The following is a 26,152-nucleotide window of genomic DNA, read 5'->3' as shown; positions in this document are numbered from 1 at the left end:
GCTGGTTGAAAGGAAAAGACAGGAGAGTGTAGTTTGGAATAGTGTGAAGAAATGGAGATCATCAGTAAGGATAGCTAAAAGATAAATGCAAGACACAGTAGTACTCTATCTCAATATACAACTCTACTCTTTAATTCCTATAAAAGTCAGGACACAATTGAGCAAGAAAAAAGGCATCTTTCCTGATAAAGGGTACAGAAAATATAAAATGGTAAGGTGGGACAAAAATAACATAAAGAAGGGAAACAGAGGGATATAGGAGTGGAGAACATATGGGCTGCTGAAGCTAAATTGGTATCTTTTCAAATTAGTAGGTTTTAGATATAGGTTCTTCAGTGTAAAACTCAGGGGAACCACAAAAATTTTTTTAAAATATACAGAAACAGAAATGAGAAAGGGATCAGTAAGATACATCACAAAAGATTAACTATACATAAAAGGAGCTTGCAATAAAGGAAAAGAGACACAAAAAAAGATATGACATATAAAAAGCAAAGCACAAAATGGCTGCAGTAAGTACTGCCTTTACAGTAATAACACTGAATGTTAATGGATTAAACTTCTCAATCAAAAAGAACAGATTATCAGAAGGGACAAAAAAGCATGATCCAATGATACACTGTTTACAAGAGTCTCACCTTAGACTGAAAGATAAAAATAGGTTGAAAGTGAAAGGTTGGAAAAAGATATTTCAAGCAAATGGTAAACAAAAAAATAGGTAGGGTAGCTATACTAATATCAGACAAAATAGATTTTAAGCCAACAACAGTTATAAGATACAAAGAAGGACACTATGTATTAATAAAAGGGGCAATCCACCAAGAAGAAATAATGATCATCAATATTTATGCACCTAACCAGGGTGCCCCAAAATACATGAGGGAAACACTGACAAAACTGAAAGGAGAAATAGACGTCTCTACCATGATAGTTGAAGACTTCAAGATACCACTCTCATCAATAGATAGAACATCTAGACAGAAGATCAATAAGGAAACAGAGAACGTGAATAATATATTAATGAACTAGACCTAACGACATATACAGAACATTGTACCCCCAAACAGCAGGGTATACCTTCTCCTCAAGTGCACATGGATCATTCTCCAGAATAGACCACATGTTGAGTCACAAAGCAAGTCTCAATAAATTTAAAAAGGTTGAAATTATAAAAGCATCTTCTCTGATAATAATGGAATGAAATCAATAACAGGCAGAAAACTGGAAAATCCACAAATATTTGGAAGTTAACACACTCTTAAACAGTCAGTGGGTCAAAGAAGAAATAGCAAAGGAAATCAGAAAATATCTTGAGATGAATGAAAATGAGAATATATAACATATCAAAACTTATGAGATACAGTGAAGGCAGTGCTGAGAGGGAAATTTATAGCCCTAAACACTTACTTTAAAAAAAAAGAAAGAGCTAAAATCAAAGACCTAACTGCACACTGGGAGGAACTAGAAAAAGAACAGCAAACTAATACCAAAACAAGCAGAAGGAAAGAACAAAATTAGAGCAGAAATAAATGGAATTGAGAATGCAAAAACAATAGAGAGAATTAACAAAACCAAAAGTTGGTCCTTTGAGATCAAGAAAATTGACAAAACATCAGCTAAACTGACAAAGAAAAAAAAAGACAGAGGACACAAATAAATAAAATCAGTAAAGAAAGGGGGAACATTACTACTGACCCCCCAGAAATTAAAATGATCATAAGAGGATACTATGAACAACTGTATGCCAACAAATTAGACAACCTGGATGAAATGGACAAATTCCTAGAATCACACTCACAACTGACTCTAGAAGAAATAGAAGATCTCAACAAACCAATTACAAGGAAAGAGACTGAATCATCATTAAATACCTCCCAAAAAAGAAATGCCTAGGACAAGATGGCCTCACAGGTGAATTCTACCAAACATTCCAAGAAGAATTAATACCAATCTTGCTCAAACTCTTCCAAAAAAATTGAAGGGGAGGGAACAATACCTAACAAATGCTAGGAGGCTAACATCACCCTAATAACAAAGCCAGGCAAAGGTACTACAAGAAAACAAAATTAGACCAATTTCTCTTATGCATATACATGTAAAAATCCTCAACAATGTACTTATAAATTGAATGCAACAACACATTAAAGAATTATACACCATGATCAAGTGGGATTTAAACCAGGTATGCAAAGGTGGTTCAACTAAGAAAATTAATGCACCACGTTAAAATGAAGGGAAGAAAACACATGATCACCTCAGTTGACACAGAAAGGCATTTGACAAAATCCAGAATCCTTTCTTGGTGAAAACACTTAGAAAGATAGGAATACAATGAAACTTCCTCAACATGATAAAGAGTATATATGAAAAGCCCATAGCTAGCATCACACTCAATGGTGAAAGACTGAAAGTTTCCCTCTAAGATTCAGAACAAGACAAGGATGTCCACTGTCACCACTGTTATTCAACATTGGGCTGGAAGCTCTACCTAGAGAAGTTAGGCAAGTATAATAAATAAAAGGCATCTAAATTGGAAAGGAAGAAGTAAAACTTTCCCTATTTGCAGATGACATGATCCTATATATAGAAAGTCTGAAAAATCTATAACAAAGCTACTAGAGCTAGTAAACAAATTCAGCAAATCTGGGTAAAAGATCAACATGAAAAAAATCAGTAGTGTTTCTATACATTATTAATGAGTAATCTGAGGAGGAAATCAAGAAAAAATTCCATTTACAACAGCAACTAAAAGAATAAAATACCTAGGAATAAATTTAACCAAGGATGTAAAGGACTTGTAGACAAAAAACAACAAAACATTGCTAAAAGAAATCAAAGAAGAACTAAATAAATGGGAGGACATTCTGCATTCATGGATTGGAAGATTAAATATTGTTAAGATGTCAATTCTACCCAAAAGATTTACAGATTGAACACAATCCCAATCAAAATTCCAACAGCCTACTTTGCAGAAATGGAAAAGCCAATTATTTAATGTATTTGGAATGGTGAAGGTCCCTATATAGCCAAAACTATTTTGAAAAAAGAGAGCAAAGTTTGAAGACTCACACTTCTTGACTTTAAAACTTAATACAAAGCTACAGTGATCAAAACAGCATGGTACTGACACAAGGATAGCCATATTGACCATTGGAATCACACTGTGAGTTCAGCAATACACTCTTTTATCTGTGGCCAATTTATTTTTCACAAGGCTGTCAAGTCTACTCAATTGGGCAAGAATGGTCTCTTCAACAAATGGTGCTGGGAGAACTGGATATCCATATGCAAAACAATGAAAGAAGAACCCTATCTCACACCATATAAAAAAATTAACTCAAAGTCTATCAAAGACCTAAATATTAGAGCCAGGATTATAAAACTCCTAGAAGAAAATGTAGGGAAGCATTTTCAAGATCTTGTGGTAGGGAATAGTTTCTTAGACTTTACACCCATAGCACAAGCAATGAAAGAAAAAATTGATATATAAGACCTCTTCAAAATCAAAAATTTTTGTGCCTCAAAGGACTTTGTCATGAAAGTTAAAAAGACAACTTACTCAATGGGGGAAAATATTTGGAAACCACATATCCAATAAGGGTTTAATATCCAGAATATATAAAGAAATCCTACAACTCAACAACAAAAAACAAACAACCCAGTTGGGCAAAACTACTTATAATTATGCTTAAGAGTCACCCCCAGAGAACCTCTTTTGTTTCTCAGTTGTGGCATCTCTCTCAGTCAACCAGCAAATAAACTCACTGCCCTCTCCCTTTTGTGGGACATGACTCCCAGTGGTGTAAGTCTCCCTGGCAACGTGGGACATGACTCCCAGGGATGAGTCTGGCCCTGGCCTAGTGGGAGTGAGAATGCCATCTTGACCAAAAGGGGGAAATGAAATGAAACAAAATAAAGTTTCGGTGGCTGAGAGATTTCAAATAGACTTGAGAGGTCATTCTGGAGGTTATTCTTATGCATTATCTACATATTCCTTATCAGTTTCTAGTGTATTAGAATAGCTAGAAGGAAACACCCGAATCTATTGAACTGTAATCCAGTAGACTTGATACTTGATGATGATTGTGTAACTATATAAGTTTATTGTGTGACTTTGTGATTGTGAAAATCTTGTGACTGTGTCTCACACAACTGTGGGGATGCATGGGTCCAATCAGCAATGTAGAATGGTCCAGCTGCTGTGGAAGACAGTTTGGTGGCTCTTCAGTACGTTAAGTATAGAATTGCCATATGACCTGGCAATCCAGGTACTAAGTATAGACTCAGAAGAATTGAAAGCATGGACTTGAACAGATATTTGCACACTGATGTTCATAACAGCATTATTCACAATTGCCAAAAGATGGAAGAAACCCAAGTGTCCATCAGGTGATGAACAGATAAACAAAATGTGGTATATACATACAATGGAACATTACTCAGCCATAAAAAGCAATGAAGCTCTGATGCAAGAGACAACATGAATGAACCTTGAGGCTTTTATACTGAGTGAAATAAGCCAGACAAAAAAGGGCAAATATTGTATGATCTCACCGATATGAACTAATTATATACATTAGGTAGGCTTAATTTATGGATTGTTCTGTAAACCCACAACCTCTATAATAAAAAAAATTGTTTAATGTGTTGTTTAAATCACTAAGTTTATGATAATATTACATAGAAATAGATAACTAATATAATGTTTATACCTGGAATAGGGCAAATATTTCTTTTTTTAGGCCGTTAATGTAGGGAATCTAGAGAGTTTGAAAAAATACTGCTGCCTGAGTTCTACACTCAGATATTCCAACTTAATTGGTCTGAGTTGTGGCAATTTTTTTGGAATTTTTCAAAGGTACTTAGATGATTCTAATGTGCAACAAAATTTGAGAACTACTGCAAAGGCAATTTTTTCATGTTTCCCTTCTTTATCAGCTTTCAATTTTTTGCTAGTCTCAGATTCACTCCTATAAATCACCTGGCTTCATACTGACTCTTTGTTCTGCATGTATATATATAATTCTTTCTTCCCTTGTACATACTCACTGTTTAATACTTTGTTCCAGTCAAATAACATTGTCATCATAGATGGTGACACTCAGAAAAGGAATAAGTCTTTGTGACTCCTGCTCTTTGACCCAATGGTATTGGAACCCTGTTGGAGAAGTATAGGATGGCAGTGTCTGTTAGGGCGGAAGGATGGGTTGGAAATCTGGGATGAGGTGTAACAGTTTTGGCCCATTAGTGACACATCCTGACACTGTTTAATTAAAAACTTGTAAAAAATAATCAAATACCCAAAGGCATAAGTGTTACAAGTAATATAATAAAAGTCACCGTCAGAAGAGCCATGGGGGCTGTGTCCAGGTCCTCAGCGCCATGGGCTTCACCAGGCAGGAATCATGGCCTCCTGCATAGCAGCAACCATCACCAACAGGGGAAGAGTCCCTGCAGGCACCCTGGAGGCCACTCTGTAGCAGTGGGGACAGCTGGACTCCACATCATCCAACATCCTGCTGGGCTCCACTGGGTCAGCTTTTGGGGCCTGGCTAGGAAATTCTCAAAAGGCATCCCCTTCCCCTCTCCCAGCTGAACCCAGGGCTGAAGAGAACCAGTCTCCAGAAGAAAATGTACCCCAAGTTGAACCTCCCAAAGTCAAAGAAGCCTGAGAAATAAAGATCAGGTGCTGATTAAAAAAAAAAAAAAAAAAAAAATCACCTTCCAGCTGGGCAGTGGGCCCCTAAGAACTGAGGAGTGGGGAGAACTTATTTGTTCTAGAATCCAGATGGAATACAGGGCCTCATATCCAGCTGTGGTTCTTGGACTTGACACAGTGGCTTTTCTCACTCTTGCCCTATCAGAGTTAAGAACATTGGGTCTGTATCATCCTGAGAACTTTTGGAGAAATCCATGGCCTTGCTCCTTCCTTTGATAAATCACCATGTAACAACTGTCACTTCCTTAGAGCAAATGTTTAACAGCATACGTTTGTGCATCTCTGAGCATAGTATATAGAAATATCATTTTTTTTTTTACTAGTTGGAATGGCTAATGGCTGACACATCCTCACTGATAAGATAAATGTGTTTCTGATTTGCCCTTACCCAAGCAGAGAGGATACTGGGCAGAAATCTGTCCAGAGATATATGATTATTACAGTAATGATTTGGGACCTTCTGGCCCCTAAACCACAAGGGCACCATCACCTGACTTGGGAGAGAAAATCCTGCCCTGGCTGGAGGCCAAGGGGACAGCTGACAACAGGGAACACAGACTGAGCTTGCACATGTGCAGGTGGCTTCTGCTCTGCTCCATTGCATCGTACCCCAGAAGACCAGCCTCTCTGCTGGTCTCCAGACACTGCTGCTGACTGTGAGTGATATTGCCTCCTCTCCCCAACCCTAGCTGCTAAACTGTGCTAGGGGTTAGAAGTTGATTCATTGCTTGTTTGCTGTTAAAATTGGTCTACATAAAAGGGAAAGTAATTTGAACTGTACCTTGCTATGAGAGTTTTTATCCCTTCTTAACCCCTCTCTTGGATAAAAGAACTATGAGATTAAGGCAGCAGTATGCCACCCTCCCCACAGAGCTAAATTGCTCTGTGCCCTACCGAAAGTCCCATATATAAGGTGCAACAAAACATAGTGGTTGGAAACATGCACTTTGGCACTAATAGAATAAGGTTTCTCAGCTCTGCCATTTACTAGCTCTATGATGCTGGATATGAACTCTCCAGGCCTCTGCTTTTCCATCTGCTCAGCATAGTGCTTGGCACACATTAAGTGCTCAACAAACAGGAGTTATTCCCATTGCTATTTATATTTTTCTACCCAGAGATGTGTTCTGTCCAGACACATATTCACAAACTGGGTGGTCAGGGATTAAATTCCAACCAGTTTGGAAAATTATCATCTCTATCTCCATTGCTTCCTCCAAAGAGAAGATCAAGCCCCAGATGGTGGCTTCACTCATACTTAGCTACCCTTCGTAAACTTCTATATATGGAAGTCAAAATCTCCATTAGTTCTTAACAAGTGCCTATTACATGTGCAAAGTCTCATGCTGGGCCTTGAGGAGGCAAAAACACACAAGACTTGACCCTTTCTCTAATAGCTTACAATATCAGTGAGAAAACATGTTGTGCGGGTTTGGATGTATTATGTCCCCCAAAATGCCACGTTCTTTAATGCAGTCTTGTGGGGGGAGATCTATTGGTGTTGTTTAGGTTGGAACCTTTTGATTGACTGTTTCCATGGAGATGTGACTCACCCAACTGTGAGTGACAACTTTGATTATGGTGTGGCCTGTGGATTGGATTATTTCCATGGAGGTGTGGCCCCTCCCATTCAGCTTGGGTCTTGATTAGTTTACTAGAGTCCTTTGAAAGTGCTGGCCAAACCAAGACGATTGCTGGCTTAGCTCAGAGATGCTTGGAGTTGCGGACCCCTGATGTTGGCTGATGCTTAGAAATTTTGGAGAACGCCATTTTGAAATGCAACCTGGGAGCAAGCAGACGCCAGCTATGTGCCTTCCCAGCTGACAGAGGCTTTCTGGACACCAAAGCCTTTCTCCAGTGAAGGTATGCTCATGTTCATGCCTTGGTTTTGACACTTTTATGGTGTAGAACTGTAAATTTGCAACTTAATAAATCCCCTTTATAAAAGCCAATCCATTTGTGGTATTTTGTATAATGGCAGCATTAGCAAACTGGAACACATTTTATATGCTTACTGTATGTTTACCAACAGTTTGAGGTAGAATTTGACAAATGGTAGAAAATCACATTTAATTCCCAAAGTAAGTTACAGTTAATCTACATGTGGGATTTTTATTATTTAAGGATCAGTAATAAACTCTAAGATACAGTATTAAGGGTTTGCATGCATTTAAATTCAGAAGATGATTGTAAAATTTGTTTTTAAATTTATAATAGGTAGGTATTGTGCTGTATTTAGTCATTCATTAAACACACAAAAAAATAGAGATATAAGATATATAAATACATCTTATAATAAGATGTACCTATAATCCAGAGTGTTGCCCTTTGGCTACCCACAATCTAGGAGGAAAACTATGGTTTTGGTTCCTTTTGATTGATCAAATGTTCTTTGACTAACTGAATGCCTGGATGGAGTTTGAGCCTTGGCAGTATGGAGTTCATTGAGGAAGGATGTGGCAAGAAGCCCTCCGGTTGTAAGCATCTTAGCTTCAATGTGGGCAAAGCAAAGTATGATGAACTATAAAGGTTTTTCTGGCTTCCCACAATCCTCTGCTAACTGTGTTATGGAAATGATGGTAATTACCTCAAAGTCCCTGGTGATTCCTGTGTCTTTGGTGCCGTTCATTGTCAATTCACCTCGATCAACCAGCTGTCTGGCAGCCTTGCCTTTTGCACCAAACCTTTAATGAAACTGGCATTTGTGCCAATAAACTTTAAGCCCATCTTGCTGAGATAATTATCTGGGTCGCTCAAATTTCAGCTACTTCAAATAATTACAGCTGTTTAGCCTCGAATATAAGGTGATGATTAAAGGAGAAGGAATCAGGGGTCCCCATGCCTAAGTCAATTAGATGAAAATGCTGGCAGGTCTCCATTCTGTCCTCTGATTTGAATGCACAAGCCTCTGGGTGATGTGAAGGCCTCATGAGAGTAAGTCACTCGGAAAATACACATTTGTTTGACTGAACCGTGATCTAATTTGCGGACACAACAATTTCCCTGTATTAGCTGCTAAGGGAGAAGGGCCTGTCATGAACACTATCATAGGGCTGCTTTGTTGTACAACAGCACAGAGGATCAACAACCAGAGTCCAACCCCATTTTCTCTAAGAAGAACAAAGATTAGAGCAAAAATCCCTGTATAGATTGCAAAGCTACCCACATCTGGATACTAATAATGAAGTTTACAGTCTCACCAGATGTATGTTCCTTGGCTTGGTAAAACTTCAAGGCACTGACTTTTGGTCATGTCATGGATTTGTCCATATATATCTAAAGTAACAAAACTCTCACTAATTAAAAAAAAAAACTAATGCTCTCATTCTGGTCAAAAGCTTGAGATGTTCAGGGAAAAACATACCTTTGGAGACTGGGAAATTGTGACACTTAGATCCCTTTCCTTTTGTGGACTGGAAAGACAAAGCCATGCATTAATCAGCCCCACCCCCACCTCCATCTCCACCTGTCAACGTTTAAAACTGGAGACTAATGGTAGACGGGCTTCTCCTGCAGATCGTAATTGCCTTTCCAACAGAGAAGCTATCTCCAAAGCAACCAAGATATGAACTATGAATTCAAGCTGAGACTCTCTATGTAAGTTGCTTGCAGTGAAATTGAAATTTCCCAAAAGAAAGCTGCATGGATGCAGTCTATTAAATGCATTCCTATCTCAGATGCAGGGATGTACTCTTACAGCTAGGAAGCTGTCCATACTTTATACATTGTACATAGAGATAAGACCCAGGTGCTTTATAACCTGATCTTAAATTTAAAAAGAAAACCTGTCATTGTTCATAATATAATTTGATAATGGCTACTCAGTATTTAAAGCAACCCTGACTGTCTGCAGCAGCTCACATTAATGCTGAAGTAAAATAGTGGTGTTTTATACACTCTGGTCTCCTATCAGCTTTTTTTCCACCCTAGGTTTGCCATGCTTTGGTGTAATGTATATTTGATCTTTCGCATGCTTGACTATTCAGTACTAGATGTTCCCATAAATTTTCCTGTTGGGTTTCTTTTGTGGGTTTTTTTTTTCTTTGTTTCTTAATATTTTCTTCCATAAACCCCTCTACCCTAAAAACAAGAACTAGGGTGAGAGATAATCTTCTGTTGTACTATGCAATATTATTATTGTTCAGTTAATAAACAATTTGCTTAGACCACTCTGCCTAGGGGATGAGATATGTGAACCCTTGGGGTCAAAAAATTAGTGATCACTTGATGCAGACTTTCAGGTTATTGAACCACTAGCACTTAATTTGGCCCATGGTCTGCCTGCATTGATAATTCAACCCCTCTCTCTCTCTTGAGTCCACCTTACTTTCTTCCACGTCCCAAACCCCCCTACATACCAAATAACTTTAGACTCCATCAGACTCTGCTTATGAAAATCAAAGAATTGGAAAATAAACACGAGACTCATTCTGTGGCAGTGTCCCCCAATTTCATTCTTCTCTTCTTTCATTACAGTAGAACTCAATTTTAGCCGAGTGAATGGCAGCCTAGAATAAAGACTGTTTCCCAGCCTCCCTTATATGTAGGGACAACATATGACTAATTCAAGCCAGTGGGATATACATAGACGTTTCTTTGGGCAATGTTTTGGAAATTCCATTAAAATTTAGCTGACCTGGGTCCTTCAGCCCCTCTTTTTCCTCCCTTCACCTCTTTATCCTTTTCTCCATCCTGCTGTCTGGTAGATTCGATGGCTAGAGTTCCAGCCACCATCTTGGGTAAGAGGTCTAGAGCCATGCCCTGGGGATGACAAAGAATTCTGTGGAACACAGCCACTGTACTAGCCCTAGACTCTCCACCTCCAGACCTTAATGTGAGGGAGAAACACATTTCCATCTTGTTTAAGCCACACTTATTTTGGGTGTCTGTGACTTGCATTGGAATCTAATCCTAACTGTAGGCACTCTGATCTTCATTAGCACCAGAGGCTGATTTTCTTTATTTTGATTCAGATCATGAATTTTTTTAAGACACTGGTAAGATCATGTGCTTGACAAATCTTTGGCAAAATAATTAAAAGTTTAAATCCATAAGTAAAGGCTCATTTAAGTCATTCATTTAATGCCAAAAACATCAGAATTTTACCAAATGAAAAATAATAAGCCTGTCTGAATGTTTGTAAGTAACCTGTTATCAAATCCTAGAATCTGGGCTTCAAAATCTGGTCGCTACCCATGTGGCTTCATTTTCTGTAACTCACTTTGCTCATCTGCAAAATGGGTGGATTATCTCAGGGGCCCAGAGGTGGGGGCAGGGTAAGAGATGGGGAGCAGGCCTAGACAAAGGCCACATGGGTGAGCCTCTGTCCCTGAAACCCCTGCTTCATCCCCAGCAGCTCCACCTTTACATTTCCACAGATTTCATTTTATAAACGGGCTTCACCAAGGAAATGAAAATCTTGAAAATCACTGGACAAGTTAATCTTTGAGATCCCTTCTAGTTCTGACATTTTATGATTAGAAAGATTCCCACATGAGGCAGGTGTTAGCACTGCTGTGAGCTGAGCCAAATTGGGAGTGGCAGTGTCCTAGATGAGTTGCCAAAGGCAAAGAAGGCAGAATGGGAACGGAAAGATGTCAGATGCAGAGAGAAGGAGACAGTGCAGGGGCGTTTCTTCTGCTTGGTTTCGGTTATGCATTAAACCAAGGACAAGTGCATACTAGAGAATAGACATTTACTTAATAGATGCATATTAAAGGCTACATATAAACAGTTATATATGGATGCATCTCATCTTGGTGAGGCTGAATCTTTCATTTATGGACTATTTCCCAGTGCCGAGGCCTGAGCTGTGTAGATCCCCCACCTCCAAGGCTTGCTAAGGGTGGGCCTGGCTGGGAGGGTTCATGCTCCTCAAGCAAAGGCCTGGAAGAGGCCCTGCCCACTCCACTCCACACAAGAAATGGGCACAGATCTGGGAACCAGGAGACTCTGTTCTTGTCTCAGCACTGCCTCTTCATCAAGTCCTTCTCCCTCTCTGTGCCCCAGGTTCTTCTTCTGTAAAGTGAGTAGTTTGTTCATGAAGCACTTTTAATTCCTTTTAGTCTTAAAATTCTATGGTTTACGTATAAAATGTATCTGTAGGGGTGCAGGATGCTTTTCCCTCACTCATGCTATGTCTTTGGATAGAGGAAATTGCCCCAGTGGGACACTTCTGGATTCTCAGTACCCCTCACTCATGCCTAATCTGTAGAGGTGGAGAAATTTGATTGGTAAATTTGGGGTGAGTAAGTGGACCTGCTCAAATTGCCCCCTTTTGCTTGGCATTGGGGGCAAGCGGTGGGCTTCCACTGCTGCTCTAGGAGTAGCCCCTTGCATGGCATGGACTTCTAGGGCCAGGTAGGTTTTCCTTGTCCTGGGGTTCAGCAACAACAAGCCCTCTTAGCTACAGTCCTAATGACACATTCTTCCACCTGGCCAAGGTATAACTTCATTTCTCAGCCTGAATGGACAATACAGCTGGCCTGGCCTAGCAGACTGTTGAGGAGGAGGTCCCTCTGTCTTGTTGACTGGAGCCTTTGAGGCCTGGCTACGTGACTTGAAGGCAAGCCATGTGATGAAAACTGTCTGGGAGCACCCCCACACTCTCCATCAGCAATGTGATAGATGAGGAGAGAAACCTGTCTTCAAATTCATGTCTCCAAGAACCCTCAGTCTCCTCCTTGACCCAGTTCCTGCTAGCCAAGCAGAGGCAAGAAGTAGGGACAACCTCTCAGCTGATGGCAGGCAGTGAATTTGGAGGGCTAGGGTACAGTCCTGCCAAGTTTCTCTGGGTGTGCAGCTCACCTGTCGGCCCTGCAGAGATGACCTCCAGCTTCCGTGCAGGAAGAGGGAAAATTCCACCTGGCAAAGCTGTCAACAGCAGTTAGAATGAACTGACCTCAAACTCCAGCAGCCCTAGCTTAACTCTTACCTCCTCAAGGAGGTGTCTTCAACTGTCTAGATCAGCACTTCTCAACCTTGGTGCCTCATGAGAATTCCCTGGAGAGTGTGGGGTGGGGGGAGGTAAAAAAAAACTCTTTCCGTGGGAATCAGAATCTCTGGAGTGTCCACTGCTGAGTCTAAAGCAAGGCCAGGGGTGGGAACTGCTATTCCAGACAAAACTCATCCCCTGCTCCTCTGGGCTCACTTCCCACATTGGGGTAGTTCAACAAATACCGTGGCCACCACATCTACCTGGGTGGCTGGGTTACCTGATAACCTGTGACCTCTGTGACAGCAGGAATCATGTCCTTCCTAGTGCTTCACACAGTCCTCAACAGGCAGCAGGGATTCAAATAACATCCAGTGAATAAAATATATTAATTAATAACTTGCAATTCAAGATCTTTTCTCCAAAACACTCAATGTATATTTTTACAGGGAAAATTAAGGACAAGTATATATGTTTGCATATGTGTGTGTATAGTTTTATAGTTGAAAAACACATAAAGAGCTCGTACAATTCTTACAAAAATCTTATGAGTTGTCATCATCTAGTTGTGAGACCAACTTGGGCAAGTTAATTAAAGTCTGAGCCCCAGTTTCTTCATCTTTAAAATGGAGATAATGATAGTATCTCCTTCATAAGGTTGTTGAGAGGATTAAATGACATAATCCAAGTGCTTGGCTTACTGCCTGGCCCATAGTGAGGTTTCTATAACTCTACTAGCTACTGCTAATATTATTATAAATATTACTATTTTCTCATGTTGGAGGGTTAACTGAGGTGCAAATAGGTGACATGCCTTGCCAAAGATTCTACAGTGTTAGGACTCAAGCCAAAGTCTTCAACTCCCCAATCTTGTGTTCTTTTATATACCATGTTGAGAATATCTCTCTGAGATAGGGAGAGGCCCAGTTTTCCAGATGGGAAAAATCATGACAGAGAGCTGATTTGCCTGGAAGATACACAGGCTGATGGATGAGCACGATACGGGGGAAAGAGAGTTGGGTTAGGAATTTGTGGATTTCTCCTCTGCTGTGACTTGGACTAATTGTGCACCTTCCTCAGGCCCTATCTTCTCTCTGTGACTCAGCTTCTGCTTCTGTAGACTGAAGGGACTGACAAGATCACTAGATCTCCATTTCCGACTGGTCGGGCCTGTGCGTGAGCTGTGTCCAGGGCTCTCTCTGCACTACATGTGTGTGAGCTCTGCTCCCCGTTTTGTGCAAAGCAGCCTCCTTTCTTCCTCAGCATTCACTCTGAGCCCAAGGAGAGGAGAAAATAAATCATCCCTCCCTATCCAGAATTCCTTGCTTTTCAAGAGCCACAGAAAGATGAGGCTGCCCCTGGGACCGCAGGTCTGGGATGGGACTGCCCTCCCCCACCCAGGCTGTCTGCATTCATTATGCACATCCTGAGCTAGGAAGCCCTGGGGAATCCTGTTCCAGTTGAAGGTCTCAGGTTCTTCCTCTGGAGCATTCTGCAAGGTGGAAAATAGACGCTAACGAGTCTCTGGCTTCTCCTTAATGTGGCCAAGTGTCTCTTGTCTCTCTCCCTGTTTTTGCCAGTCACTGAGCACCATTCTTCCAGGAAAAGAAGCTCTGGCTTTCCTCTAAATTTGAGAACAAAAGAAACCTAGGCAGAGAGCATATGAGAAACCAGGCCAAAAAAGGGAGATGGAAATACCCTGGAAGGAATACACCAAGTATTTGCATTGATTATCTCTGGTAGTAGGATTGTGGTGATTTGCGTGTGCGTGCTCTTCTATTATTATTTTTATTTTTTCTTTTTACTGTGACTAGGTATAGCTTTTTCAAAGAGAAAATATACACAACTTTTTTTTAAATCATTGTTCAGGCAGGAATTCATGAGAACATGAATTGCCTCAGCTTCTTGCTTTTATATTTTCTGCTGTCACAAGAGCCTAAGTTGTGAGTAGGGAAGTGTAGCCAGAAAAGCTCAGCACCTGTGGGCAGGCAGGACCCTCTCAGCTAACCCAGACCCTAAGAAGCTGGGCAGAGCCAGATGCCCTTGCTTAGATGAAAAGATTGGGGCAGCCTGACCCCTGACCGAAACCACGTATAGGTCTGCATGTGATACACACTCCTTCTCGTCATCTACCACACACCTGAATCTGACTCTCCAGGCCTGCTCTCCGGGGCCTCTGTCCCTAAGCTCTGCACAATATTCATGAGCCAACCGTTCAGGGCAGGACATCCAGAGGTTTCAGCATTTTACCTATTGATTCATTATCTCACCTACACATCCCCAGAGCAGATCCCAGAGCAGTGAGGAAGAGACTCCCCTTTATAGAGCACCCTTTTTGCTAGGATCTTTTCATTCATTCATTCATGCATTCATCAAGTATCTATTCACGTCCTAATATGGGCCAGTCACTGTGCTTGGTGCTGGGGATACATTATTGAATAATATAGGCAAAATCTCTTTCTACTTGCAGTGCCTAAAACTGCCATGAAACTTGGTACATAGAAGATGCTCAGTGGAAGGTGGACTAGGTAGACGGTTGAACCTCAGATGAAATTAGAATTAAAGAAGTTGGCTATTCACATACCTCCCCAATCTCTCCATCCCCGAGGAATGGAAAGTATAAAATGGTTCCAAAATGCTATGCTAAGCAAAGTTCTACAAGCTCTCTGGGAAATGCACATGGCACAGATGGAGAAACAAAAGCAAAGAGTTCAATAACTAGTCACAATGGTTGGCATGAAAAAAATAATCAGAAAATTCTATTATTTAAAGTTATGTTCACATATACATTCTAAAAGGATGCAGTGGGCAGAGTTCTTGCCCAACAAATGGTCTAAATGTTCTACTGGGCACAAAACATACACCCCACAGGAATCTCTGACAAAGGGGAATCTCCTAAAAATATCTAAGCACCTGCATTGACATGAAAAAACAAAAACATGATTAATTGGTATGTTGGGAAAAGAAAGATTTTTCCAAATAATAACAGATCTGTACCCAAGGTCTGGAACTTGAGGAAACCAACAAAATGTGACCATAACAATATGGGTGATCGTACTGAGTCCCGGCTGGGTGCTGGCTCTGTGCCTCCCTCCGTCAGGATTCAGCATTGCACATGGCAACCACACGCACACCTCTTTCATCTGAACCTTCACGAAGAAGGCAGGGCAGGGCAGGTACTTTTACCTTGGATAAACAGAAAAAGACAATGAACTGAAGGAAAGGAGAGGACTGTGAGCATGGGGAAAGCTGCACCAAGTTCTCTTTCTCAACTCTAGTTTAGGGGAATCCAGATGGAGAGTTGCCAGAGGCAACTGCCAGAGAACACCTGGTGTAAACAAGTGCTGTCTTTAGTCTGTTTAATAAATATGTCCCTCCAGTGCTAAACTTGAGGGCTGCTTTCCTTTTTCCATCTTCTCTTTTCTTTTCCGTCTCTCATATCCTCTCTCCTCATTCATGACCCTCCAGCTATGCTGGAAAAGTTTCTGTCTCTAGTATATATCAAGTTCAATCTGCCTAGAATGCTTTTCCCATGGATCTTTGCACAAGGAACTTTTCCTAATCTTTCAGGTCTCTGTACAAATATTATCTCCCTAGAGACACCTTTCTTGTATGCTCTTGCTAATAAGTAGTCCAACATCCCCCCTCTCAAATCGTTTCCATACCATCAACCTATTCTGTTTTTATGGGTTATGTCCTGGGTCTAGAGGGGATCAGTTAGGCTTCCTGAAAATTTAATGTGACCTTTATTTTCTCAGATATTATCATCTCCAACTGTGTATTCTCTTAGAGAAGATTTTGTGTTCTGAAAGCATTCACTTCTATATGTCCTTGTGCTGGTTTGAAGCTGTTATGTTCCCCATAAAAGGCCATGTTCTCTTAATCCATTCCTGTGGAGGCAAATCTGTTGTGGGTGGGACCTTTTGATTAGGTTGTTTCCATGGAGATGTGAACCAGCTCATTCAAGGTGAATCTTAAGCCCCTTGCTGGAGTCCTCTATGAGAAGATAAAAGACAGATGAAACTCAGAGAGCTCAGAGAAGCTAAGAGAAAAACACCCAGAGACATTTGGAGAAAAGAGCAATATTGAAACCAGATCCCGGGAGAGAAGGATCACCAGATCCTGGGAAAGAAGGATCAACAGATTCCATGTGCCTTCCCATGTGACAGAGGAACCCCAGATGTCATTGGCCTTTCTTCAGAGAAGTTATCACTGTGTTGTGCCTTAATTGGGACATTTTCACAGCCTTAGAATTGTAACTTGTAACTTAATAAATCCCCATTGTTAAAAGCCAACCCATTTCTAGTATATTGCATTCTGGCAAATTTAGCAAACTGAAACAGTCCTGGAAAATGACGCTAATCTTTCAATGATGAGTCCTGACTGTGCTGATTCCTTCTCTATCCTTAGGTAAGAAAATCCTGTTTTATTTATCCAAGCATTGTCACTGATTGGTCTTTACAGTAATATAATCCTACTATTGACATTGTTATTAAAGTGGTTTGTGTAAATTGTCACTGTGCCAGAGACTGTTAGTTGTCCCTCAATATCTGTTTGCTCCTTCTTCCTTCATTAAAAAAATTTTTTTAAGCTGGATACATGCTGTTCAATATAAAAACTACATTTCCCAGTCTTCCTTGCTTCTAGGTGTGGTTACATAACTATATACCAGACAACAGGATGTGAACTGAGTGATGTGTGCAAACTCCAGGTCAAATCCTTAAATTGAAGGGGAGTGTAACTCTAGATTAGTTGCCAGTCTTGCAGATGACTGCTGATCTAGTGACAGCAGATGAGCAAGATAAAGGGAAACCTAGTCTCTGACCACACAAACTACAGTTCTAAACTACTCACTACAGTCCTAGATTGCTTACCCCAACACTGGACATGAAAAAAAAAAAAAAAAAGAAAGAAAGAAAAGAAAAAGAAAAAGAAAAAGAAAAAGAAAAAGAAAAAGAAAAAGAAAAAGAAAGAAATTCTCTGCAGCCAACCCATAACACAACTAATAGAATCTGAAAGTACCATATTTATGTATTTATTCTATGCTTTCTCTATTACCTCTAGAAAACAAATTCTATGAGGGCAGAAACCTTTATCCTTGATCATCACTCTATCTCCAGAACTTGGAATAGTGCCTGGTATATAATAAGGGCTCAGTAAATATTTGCTAAATGAAAGTATAAATGAATCACTGACTTCCTTCTGCCCAGCCCTTTCTTTGATTTTCCCATCAGTTTCCAGCTCTCTCTTTTAGCTTATCTGATGCTATTATAACAGGCTTCCCAGTATTTGGATGTGTCCCATCTCTTTTCACATGTTGGAAATGAAGTTTTATGGCTCAGGGGCCCAAATTTTCTTCGGTTCTTTGTAGCCCCAAATCAATCACCTGGGACACTGGATAGCATCTGGTACCTCCCTGGATTTCCACCATGGTACTCAGTTTATTCCCTTTCATGAAAAGCAAGAGGTTAACAACTTTGCCATCTGTTCGATTTTTCTCTCATTTCCCAGAGGTCTTGAGGTGATTTGAGGGTTGTTTTGGGGTGACTCAAGGCTCTGAGTCTGAAAAACACATCAGCCTTTGTTTAAAGCAGTGCTATCCAATAGAAATAACTGAGAAATAGAATTGAGGACAAATGCGAGCCACATATGTACAATTTCAAATTATTTTCTAGTACGCATGTCCCATTTGAAAAGTAAAAACAAACTGGTGAAATTCATTTTAATAATATATTTAGTCTAATATATATAAAATACTATATTTCAACATGTAATCAGTATAAAAATTAACAAATTATTTTACTGTTTTTTTTCCATACTAAGTCTTTGAAATCCCATGTGTATTGTATACTTACAGCACATGTCAGTTGAGACTAACCACATTTCAAGTGCTTAGTAGCCACATGGGACTAGTGCTACCATATTAAACAGGACAGGTCTAGAGGAAAAGGTATTGAATTAGACTGCATTCAAGTTCTGGCTTTGGCCAATGCCCAAAGCAATCTGACCTTCAGTTTCCTCATCTGTAAAATGGGGCTAATTATTTTGTTTCACAATGTTTGGGGGAGAAATTACAGAGCTAATATAATTGAAAGTGTTAAATAAGTGTAAGATGTTGTGCTTTTGTAAAAATAAAAGCAGGTTCCATTACACTCTCCCTTTGCTACATCTCTCCATTCATATCAGAGCTATTTAGCAAATTAAGGCAGGAAGAAGGATAAGGACCCAACATCTGAGTCAATGAGTGAGAATCCTCTATGACTCCTTCTAGGGCCATTGTTCATCTGAGACCTAGCAATTCAGTTGGGGAATACTGTACAGTGAAAGCATTTAGCTACATTGTATTATGAACCAATAAATAGTAAATCTGACACATTACCCCTACCTTCCCAGTGGTATTGACTATGCAGTAAAATGTCCTTGTACTGTACCAAGAGGTAAGGTGTTAAGCACTGACTTAAGAAAAGGATAAGAAAAATAGAATTCCTTTGTACAAATATATAAAGAAATATTAAAATGTACTGAATATTGTTTATGATTTGGTTTGTTTATCATATTTCACTGCTATAGAACAGGTTATTTATTAATAGTGTAGTTTTAGTTATCTATTGTTACATAAAAAATTACCCCAAAACTTAGCAGCTTAAAACAATAAACATCCATTTCTCACAGTTTCTGCAGGTCAGAAATGTAGGCGTGGCTAAGCTGGGTGGCTCTGGTTCCAGGTCTCTCATGATGTTGCAGTCACGATGTCGACCACAGCTGCAGTCATCTGAAGGACTGACTGGGACTGGAGGATCCTCTTCCAAGGTGGTGCACTCACAAAGTTGTTGGCAGTAGACCTTGGCTTCTCACCACATGGACCTCTCCATAGAGCTGGTTGACTATCCTCACGATGTGCTGGCAGGCTCTCCTATGGTGAGTGGTCCAAAAGAGCAAGGCAGTAGCCTCAGAAGTGACACTCCACCATTTCTGCAGTATCTGTTTTGTTACACAGGTCACCCCTATTTAGTGTGGCAGGAAACTATACAAACACATGAATACTAGGAAGCAAGTATTATTTGGAGCCCTTTTGGAGACTTGTTGCCATAATTGACAAATGGCATCAACTGAGAATGAGAGCCCTAGAATTTTATTGGAGCTTCCTTGATTTGGGTGGGGGGAATCTGGTTCCTTTGTAACACACATATACATAGTATAGTATTATTGGTTTTGTGTATCATTATTTACATTTAACATAGACATCATGTGATTGGAAGAAGTCTATGTCTGCTACCTTTTTTCAAGCCTTCTTCTCTGAATTGCTCACTGTGGACCCTAGAAATTGCCTGTATTTGTCCCTTGGATTCCTGTTCAGCCCCAGCCTTCCCCACTGCTCCACTTGCTCATGGACTACAGAAGACCCGGCCATGGAGCCTGCCCAAGCCACAACACAAAGACGATGATGAGGTTTGATTTGGAGCATATTAGGTTTGAAGTTATGGAACTTACCAAAGTGCAGTTGACCAGGAGACATTAAAAGATACACAGAACTGCCCTTCTATTGAAAGATAAGAACTGAAATTAACAGCATAAACAGGAAAGTCTCTTTTTAAAAAATCATATGAATGGAAGTGATCTCTTAAGGAGAGAGGAAAGAGGCTGAAAAGACAGAGGAATCAGAGAGGTCAGAGAAGAAAGGGCTAGATATTTCCAAATCACATCAGCTTTCCAAAACTGACTGCTGTAATAATAGAGCCATATATATATATTTGTCTGAGTTTGGAAATTCCCTTCTCTTTCCTTTCATCCTAATTTTCTTTAAAAGTTTGCCAATCCTTGTCATTCCTCCTTTGAAAGTTCTTTAACATCAGTTCACTCCTTTCCACTGTAATCGTCCTTCGCTCACCTCCCCCAACCCTCCACCCCCACCCCAACCTCCACAGGCTATATAGCAGCAGGCAAGCTGTGCTCCTCAAATTGGTTCTGGAATTGCACCACTTGGCCAGTGTGTCCATTCTGCCATCCTTTGCCCCCCATGTATCAGCCTGAGGTCATTCTCCAGGACCTTTCCTGCCTGACACAGTGAGTGAGTGGCTTTCTTCCTGGCTTAGATCATCAGCCTTGCTCCCAGACCATAAGTTACACCTTCCCACTTGCTCTGCTTCTCCCCAAACTGATAAACTGGTAATGCATCACATTCCTGCCAGGGCCCAGGCAGTAGACCTTGGGGGAGACCCGCACATGACCCTGCCAGGCAGCTCATGCTGAGCACTGCCGAGGCCCGGTGTGTGGCTTAGACATCCACTACGTGCCACACCACAGCTGCTCCCCTCAGATCTGCCCTTAGGCGTGTCTAAGACATGGAAGACAGAGGCTGTCCTCTAGAATGATTTAGGAGACTCCAGAGAACATTTCTGCACCCAAATGTCTTCCCACTGAGCCTGAAACCCACCATTAATGATTCCCACTAAATGGATTTAAATCTTTGTCCTCTCCCCACCCCACCTTCTTACCTAAAATGCAAATACTCCTAAGGTTAATAACACTTAAGATCACAGTTGTTCTTAAACTTGAGTGTGACTCAGCAAATTCCATGCAAGACCTGGGAATTAGCATATTTAAACAGCATCCAAAAGATCTGTAGAGGGTGCTTTGAGTCACACTGTCCTTAAGCCACCATGTGACCTTGTTTCTCTAATGCTTTCCTCCTATGGTGCCCAAGAACACAGTCTGCTGGCAGATCTGTCTTCCCTGACACTCCTGCTGCAGAGCCAGATCCCAGGGACCTGAGCAATAGGAGGGCTGCACATGCACAAACATGCACACTAATATACTCGCACACGCACAGGGGCTGAATGCACACACGCACACAGCACCTGGTCTGAGATCAGATGGCCAGCCTGCTTCTCGGGCCCCCAAGCCTTTCAAAAATGCCCATGGGTCACAGCCCTCCTCCCACCAACAAAAACACAGTTCAGAGGCAGGCATCAGATTCCTGCTTGAGGATACATATTTCTGAGCTGATTAAATAAATACAGTTTAATTAAATTAAAGTAGGATCAGAATCTGCCCAAATACTGATAGCAGCCCTGCAGAGTCCCTCATGAACCCTGCATTTTCATAAATAAATTATTGTTTGCCTGCTCTGGGGCTTGCCTTGAAGGAAGAGGGGCCTCTGATCAGAGAATAGCAATTATGAGGTATTTTAGTTGAGGGGATCAGGAGGTTTTGGAAGCATTTTGCTTTGGTGGGGGGTAAGCATCACACCCTCCATGGGAACAGCCTGAGTATGACTGAGGCTGCTTTTCTAATACTAGACAGGTGTAGGAGCTCAGAACAGTTGGCCCAAATGTATGGTGGAGAGGGAGAGAGAGAGAAGGAGAGGAGAGAGGGAAGGATACTGGGCACTGGTAAAACAGAAAATTCACCTACGGTTGAATAAATTATGAATATGCTTAGGAAATTACAAGAAATGGGCTTTGAATGGTGTTTGTTGCTTTATTGCCAGGGAGTCAGCAAGAAGGAAAAAAAAAACTACCTGTTCTAGATAATTTTCTCAAGGCAGGAGCCAGAAGAGATAAAGAAAAAACAACTGTTTGAACCTCATGGAACAGTTAGAAGAATTCCTCTGCTCAGCATGGAAAAAAACAAAGTTTGTCTTCACAAGTGGCATGCCTTGGAGGCTCAGGGGAAGGAGACTCTCAGCTTGGCTATAGATTAGCACTGGTCTGCGACATTCCCCAGGAGCATGGTTTGATGTTGCTGCTGTATGAATCACTGATGCTGCAGAGGAAGATATGAGGGGAAGGCAGGGACACCACTGCCTTAGGGGAACCTCTCCAATAGTGGGCCCAACACCTACACCTCATGTGCACTACATCCAAAAAGTCAAGAAAAGTGATGTCATCAACATGGCAACATAAGGCACCCAGGAAATGTCTCCCCTCAGAATCAACAAATAAAGGGAAAAATCCCACTTGCTTGGATTTCCAGAGGATAATATAGACTGGAGAAGGACTCTGCAAAATGCTGACTCAAAGAAAAAGAAAAAAAAATTAAGTAGGAGATTTACATCCCAGACCCATCAATGTGGATTCCTCCCACATTTTTGGTCCTACACAGCTTGGGATTCACAGAGTAGCAGCAGAGCCTGCCACACATGCCACATATGCAGAACATAGAGCCACTCATGGCAGAAAGTTAGAAACCCATGCATATCCAGGCACAGCAGCCCAACTCCATAGAGACCCAGGGTGGAACACAAACAGCTGAGGAGTGCTGCATACAAAAGTTCCTCCAGGAAAACAAAAAAAAAAAGAGACTGCAGCAGAACTGTTGGCAAGAAACACACAAACTCAATCCAGGCTCTGTTTGCTGGGCCACCTAAACACAAAATGAACCTTTCTGGATTGACTCATTCTGTCTACCTGGGGTGGGATACCCTAACAGGAAAGAAACCAGAGGCAGAAAAGCCCCAAGGGGAAAAATGGGGGAGGGAGAACTGAACTGCTATAAGGCAAGATGGGTCCCAGAACTGAAAAGTATAATGAAAAGGGGATCTTGAATAAGGGAGAGAATTAAAAAAGTCATAGAAGCAAGGGAAAAAATTCTGCACAAAAACAAACAGAACAGATCAAGATTCCCAGAGAATGAACAGAGGAAAGGAAGCTTTCTCCTGGAGGTGAAACAATTGCAAAACAAAACGGGCAATCTCAAAAATTGTACCACATATCTGGGGCAAAAGTCAGGTGCAGGAAAACCGAGAAAATATGGCTACTCTAAAGGTCCAGAAAAAGTTGGACCAAGCATCAAAAAAGAGCCTTAACACAAAGCCCATCAACAATAAACCCCAGGGTAAGAGGGAGAAATTGACCTTCAGAATTAACACATCAAAATGATCAGATGCCCAGACATCAGCAAAAAATTACAAGTCTTACTAAGAAATAAGAAGATATGGCTCAGTCAAGAGAACAAATTAAAACTTGAGAGAAGATGCAGACATTGGAACAACTAATCAAAGAAGTTCAAAGACATGAAGGAAACTATGGATGGAAATAAACTAGTGGTGAATATAGCACTAAAGGATGTTAAGAAGACAATATGTGAGCATAACAAAGAATTTGTAAGTTTATAAAGAAGCCTAACATAAATTATGGGGATGAAAGACACAATAATGGAGATTAGAAATACACTAGAGGCATACAACAGCAGATATGAACAGGCAGAAGAAAATATCAGTGAACTAGAAGACAGGACAATAGAAATCACACAGTCAGTAGGATAGAGAAATGAATGGAAAAAAGTTAGCAGTGTCTCAGAGATGTCAGTGACAGCATGAAGCATACAAAGATATGCAGCATGGGAGTCCCATAAGGAGAAGAAAAGGGAAAAGGTGCAGAAAAAATATTTTGAGGAAATAATGGCCCCAAATTTCCTAACTCTTATGAAACACTTAAATATACATGTACAAGAAGCACAACATACTCCAAACAGAATAATTTCTACTTGACTCACTCTGAGACACATACTAATCAGAATGTCAAATGCCAAAGATAAAGTGAGAATTCTGAAAGCAGCAAGAGAAAAGCAATTCTTCATATACAAGGGATCCTCAATTAGACTAAGTGCCAATTTTTCATCAGAAACTGTGGAGGTGAGAAGGAAGTGGCATGAAATATTTAAGGTACTGAAAGAAAAAAATTTCCAGGCCAAAGTTCTTTATCCTGCAAAATTCTCCTTCAAAAATGAGGGAGAGTTTAAGACACTCACAGATAAATGGAAACTGAGAGAGTTCAACAAAAGACCTTCCCTACAAGAATTACTAAATGGAGTTCTTCAGGTTGAAAGGAAAAGTCAGGAGAGAGCAGCTTGGTGTCAATGTGAAGAAGTGAAGATCTCCAGTAAAGGTAACCAAAAGCATAAATGCAAAACCCATAGTACTGTATCCTCAATCTATAACTCTACTCTTTAATTCCTATAAAAGTCAGAATACAATTGAACAAGAAAAAGTCATATTTCCTGATAATGGACATGCAAAATAAAAGAGGTAAACTGGGACCAAAACAACATAAAAAGGGGAAACAGGGATATAGGAGCAGAGAACATGTATGCTATTGAAGCTAAGTTGGTATCTTTTCAAATTATTAGGTTATAGACATAGGTTGTGTAATACAAACCCCAAGGTAACCACAAAGACAGTATTTTAAAAATATACAAACTTCCCAGCCACACCATGTGATGAACATCTCCCAGGAAAACTGGAACAAGTACCACAAGACTGGGGACAAGAGAAAGCTCTACCACAAGAAGCAGAAATATGAGCTAGGACACCCAGCTACCAACACTAAGACTGACCCCCGTCATATACACACAGTTTGGATGTGAGGAGGTAACGGGAAATACCGTGCCCTGAGGCTGGGCATGGGGAAGTTCTCCTGGGCTTTGAGCATTCTTGTCACAAAACAAGGATCATTGATGTCGTCTGCAATGTATCCAGTAATGAGCTTGTCTGTACCAAGACCCTGGTGAGGAACTGCATTGTGCTCATTGAAGCACATTATACCAGCAGGTATGAATCCCATTATGCTCTGCTCCAGGGCTACAAGAAGGAGACCAAGCTGACCCCTGAGGAGGAAGAGATTTTTTAAAAGCTATCAAAGAAAATTCAGAAGAAATATGATGAAAAGAAAAAGACCACCAAGATCAGTGATCTTCTGGAGGAGCAGTTCCAGCAGGGTAAGCTTCTTGCATGCATTGCCTTGAGGCCAGGCCAGTGTGGCCCAGCAGATGGCTATGTGCTATAGAGCAATGAGCTGGCATTCTATATGGGGAGAATCAAGGCCTGGAGAGGCATTTAATTCCTCCCTCCCATTTTAGCTCACGTAATAAAGGGGTTTATTACTCTAAAAACATATTCAGAAACAGAAACGAGAAAAGCATCAGTCAGATACATCAAAAAAAGATCAACTACCCAGAAAAAAGAGGCTGCAATAAAGGAAACAAGAGGAAAAAGAGATATGATATATAACAATAAAAGAACAAAATGGCTCAAGTAAGTGCTCCCTTTAGGGTAATAACCTGAATGTTAATGGATTAAACTCCCCAATCAAAAGACACAGATTGGAAGAATGATAAAAAAGCATAATCCAACTCTATGTTGTTTACAAGAGACTCAACTTAGACCCAGTGACATAAATAAGTTGAAAGTGAAAGGTGAGAAAATACATTCCATGCAAATAGCAACCAAAAAGAGCTGGGTATACCTATACTAATATCAGAAAAAAATAGACTTTAAGTGAAAAGCTCTTACAAGGGAGAAAAAAAAGGATACTATATATTAATAATAGGATCAATCCACCAATAAGAAATAACAATCATAAATATTTATACACCTAACCACGGGGCCCCAAAAAACATGAGGCAAACACTGGCAAAACTGAAGAGAGAAAAATATGTGTCTACAATAATAGTTGGAGACTTCAATACACTACTCTCATCAAATAGATAGAACATTTGGA

The 26,152-nt window shown here is 40.5% G+C and overlaps 1 pseudogene; it reads left to right on the top strand.

Annotated features, from left to right (window-relative positions):
- Window positions 1-24,872: 24,872 nt before the first annotated feature.
- On the top strand, window positions 24,873-25,492 carry LOC119508410 (annotated as a pseudogene).
- Window positions 25,493-26,152: the final 660 nt, after the last annotated feature.

This window comes from Choloepus didactylus, chromosome 13 (assembly GCF_015220235.1).
Source record: "Choloepus didactylus isolate mChoDid1 chromosome 13, mChoDid1.pri, whole genome shotgun sequence".
In the NCBI taxonomy this organism is placed as follows: Eukaryota; Metazoa; Chordata; class Mammalia; order Pilosa; family Megalonychidae; genus Choloepus; species Choloepus didactylus.
This window is presented reverse-complemented; position numbering and strand designations above follow the sequence as displayed.